Genomic DNA, 4,451 nt, shown 5'->3' on the forward strand with positions numbered 1-4,451 from the left:
TTCTCTTTTTCAGGCCACTCTAAAAAGGAAACCCGACGTTTTTCCAGCTTCATTCCAGTTGTGAGGAAGACATCACATATACAGTGTGTCTGTCAGGTAACTTCAGTGCATTCTGATCTACGGTTTTAAAATTAAGGTCTTAAAAGTAGAGCTATATTGAATTGTTTTTAGGCTTTCACTGTATAGGTGATATCTCCTTCAGACTGGAATGAAGCTGGAATAACGTTCAGGATCTTCCTGTGTAGAGGTGGCACTGAAAAAGAGAAACTATGCCTTTATGCCTGAAAAAGGAAAGTTCAACTATACCATCTCTTAGACAATCATAGAAGGCTTTAATTTTAAATCTACATCAGAAATGGGCCCAAATTACCTGAGCAGACCCAATGGATAGTTAGTTTCGAACTCCAGTTGGACATGAACCGCATAAACAGGAAATGGTATTTTAGTAAATAGCATTAAGGAGAGTTGTTGGTTTGTAAATAGTGTCTAATAACAACCTAAAAAAATCAATAAGCTCTACTTTTAGCCACTATAATTTAATAAACCGACTCAAATGTTCTGAAAGTACCTGAGAGCACCAAAGCACTGTAGGGCATGCTCACCCTCAGATCTGGAATGAAGCGTTGACTAACATCAAGTTGCCTTTTTCAGGGCCTAAAAGAGAAAAGAGATGGCCGTTAACCACTTGTAAAAGACGCAACTTACCGATTCAGACATTCTAGGGTTTAATTTTAAAATCCTACAATCAGAAAGGGCCCAATTACCTGAGTACCCAATGGATATTAGTTTCAAGCAACAGTTGGCATGCACCTGGCACTAAAAACAGTAGGAATCCATTTTAGAGTGATCATGAAGAGTCTAAAATTAGTCTTTAACAGCCTAAAAAACGCAACATAGCTCTATCTTTTAAGCCCTTAATTTTAAACTGTACACAGTAATGCTCTGAAATTAACCTGCAGACACAGAGTATATGTGAGTCTCCCTCCGACTTGGAAGTGGACGGATAACGTCAGATTCCTTTTTAGAGTAACCGAAAAACGTCAGAATCCATTTTATAGTGGCACTGAAGAGGCGCGATAATGTCTGTATACAGCCTAAAAACCGTCAATATAGCTCTACTTTTGAAAGCCTTAATTTTACAACTGTAAATCAGAGAGTTCTCTGAAATTACTGAGATACACCTAGTCTATGTGATGTCTACCCTCACACATTGAGAATGCAGCTGGTAATAACGTTCAGGATAATCCATTTCTAGCAGAGTGGCCTGAAAAGAGGGAAAAAATACTGCATTTAACGCCGGAAAAAGAATTTAACTATACCATCTATTAGACATTCTAGTCTTTATTTTAAACTCACTACATCAGACATGGGACCAAAATTAGCCTGAGTGACCCAATGGTAGTATTGCTACACCCCAGTTTGAATTGACTGCATAACAGTAGAATCCATTTTAGAGTGGCATGAGCAGAGTAAATACGCGCTTAAAGCCTAAAAACAATTCAATATCGCTTTACTTTTAAGCCCTTACATTTTTAAAAACCAGTAACTCATAATGTTCTGAAAGTATCTAAGAACACACTGTAATAGGTATGTTCCCTTAGTATTGGAAGGAAAAGCTTGAATAACATCAGGTTTTCTTTTGTAGAGTGGCAAAGACGAAATATGCCTTGTAACAGCACTGAAAATATTTAAAAACTATTACATCTCTAACTTCTATCTTTTAATTTTAAAAACCTACTAAGAATGGCCACAATTTACCTGAGTAACCCAATGGATATGTAGTTTTACCAAATTGTGAATGAAACGGCAAACAGTTAGGAAATCATATTTTAGAGATAGCATGAAGGATAGTTAAAGTGTCTTAAAGCCTAAAAAACGTCAATATACGCTCTACTTTTTACAGCCCCTTAGTTTTAAAACCGTACATCACAATGTTCTGAATTACACTGAGAGACACACTGTACTGGCATGTCTCCCTCGACTTGGAGATGTAAGCTTGAATCACAGCATGTTTCTTTTAGAAGTGGCCAAATAAAAAAAAACTATGGCCTTTAACAGCCTGAAAAGATTTAAATACTATACATTCTGTAGATCATTTCTAGGCTTTATATTTAAATTCCTACATTCAGAAGGGGACCAAATTACCTGGGAGGACCCAACGGATATGTCTGGCATACCACAGTTGGAAGGAATGCCCGATACAACAGTAGGATCCAGTTTTAGAATAGCCATGAAGGAATTTAAATATTCTTTAATGCCTAAAAACCTTCAATATAGGCTCTACTTTTAAGCCGCCTTAATTTAAAAACCGTTACATCATTAATGTTGCGTAAGTTACTGAGAGACACATTGTAATAGGTGATTCTCCCTCAGACTTGATGAAGCTGGATCTACCGTCAGGTTTCATTTGTAGATGGCTTTAAAAAGTAGAAAATTGATCTTTAAACAGCTGAAAAATTTCAAACACTACTACAATCTTAGAATTTCTAGGCCTTTATTTTAAAATTCGAAATCAGAATGCCGCCCAATTACCTGTATGACCCAATGTGATATTGAGTTTCTCAACTACAGTTGGAATGAATTGGCAAACATAGAATTCCATTTAGAGGGCATGAAGAGAGTTAATATGTCTTTTAACAGCTTAAAAAAAACGTCAACATCGCTCCTTTTAAAGCCCTAATTTAAAAACCGTATATCATAAGGCCCTGAATTAGCATAGAGACACGCTCTTCAGGTGATCTCCCTCAGACTGGATGAGCTAGAAAACGTCAGGACTTTCTTTTTAGAGTGGCCAGAATAAGAGACAAATATAGCCTTAACAGCCTGCAAAAAGATTTAAACTAAACCACTCTAGACATCTCCAAATACTTTAATTATAAAATTCGCTACATCCGATGGGTCCTAAATTACCTGAGTGATCCAATGGAATATGTACTTTCTAACCCACAGTTGTAATTTAAACCTGGCCTAAACAGTGGAATCCATTTTAGGAATGGCATGAAAAGGAGAGTAGGTTAATATGGCTGTTAACAGGCCTTAGAAAACGTTAATATGCTCTACTGTGTAAGCCCTTAATTTCAAACACGTATATCAGATCTTCTGAATTACCTGGATTAGACACACGGTATAAGTGATGTCATCCTCGACTTTGATGAAGCGGAATAAACGTCAGTTTCTTCTTTAATATTACTTTAAAAAGAGAAAATTGCCCTTTAACGCCTGCAAGATTAAACTATACAATTCTAGACCATTCCTATGCGTTAATTTAAAATCCAAATCAGAGGACCCAAATACCTGAGTGAGCCAATGGATTTGGTATTTTATCACCTACGGTGAATGAACCTGCATAACAGTAGGAATCCACTTTTAGAAGTGGCATGAAGGAGAGTTAAATATGTCTTTAACAGTTAAACAAACGTCAACTAGCTCTACTTTTAAGCCCTTATTTTAAACCGTACATCCAGCGGCAACTGAAATTATACCGAAGACACACTTATATGTGATGTCTCCCTGCACACTGGAAGAAGCGGAATAAGCAGGTTTCCTTTCAGCAGTGGCCTGAAAAAGAGAGAAATTGCTTAAACACGCCTGAAACAGATTTACAACCATAATCCACTCGTTAGACATTCTAGGCTTTAATTTTAAAACCTAATCAGATGGGCCCAAATACCTGACTGAACCAATGGATAGTGAGTTTCAACCTACAGTTGGAATGACCTGGCATAACAGGTAGGAATCTTTTTTAGAGTGGCATGAAGGAGAATTAAATACGTGACGTATTTAACAGCTAAATAAACAACGTCAATATAGCTCTACTTTTAAAGCCCTCATTTTCAAAAACTGACAATCAGAATGTTCTGAAATATACCTGATAGACACCTGCTGTCGAGGTGTGTCTTCTCAGATTGGAATTACGCTGGAAATAGACGTCAAGATTCCTTTTTAGAGTGGTCCTGAAATAGAGAAAAATATGACTTGAAACAGCCAGCAAAAAGCTTCAAATATAGCTTTACTTTTAAGCCCTATTTTAGTAAGTCCTACATCAGTCAATGCTCTTTATTACCTGAGAGACACCTGGAGATGTGTTGTCTCTCCAGACTGAATGTAGCCTGGCTGTAACAGGAGGATTTCCTTTTTAGAGTACCTGAAAATAGTAAAACATGCCTTTAACCGAGCCTGCAAAAATTGTCAACAATAGCATTCTTTTAAGACCCTTAATTTTAAATCCTACATCAGAATCCTTCCCATATTACTTGAGAGTAACACATGGCCATTTATATGCCATCCCACAAATTTGAGATGGAGAGCAGTTATAACAGCAGATCCTTTTTAGAGTGCATGAAAAAGAGCTAAAGTGTGGCAAAGAGTTAAAAGCCTGAAAACTAATCAATAAGCTTTAACTTTTAAGCCTTTAGTTTTTATCATCCTAAAAAGAACTCATAATGCTCCAA

This window comes from Etheostoma spectabile, chromosome 8 (genome assembly GCF_008692095.1).
Source record: "Etheostoma spectabile isolate EspeVRDwgs_2016 chromosome 8, UIUC_Espe_1.0, whole genome shotgun sequence".
Classification (NCBI taxonomy): domain Eukaryota; kingdom Metazoa; phylum Chordata; class Actinopteri; order Perciformes; family Percidae; genus Etheostoma; species Etheostoma spectabile.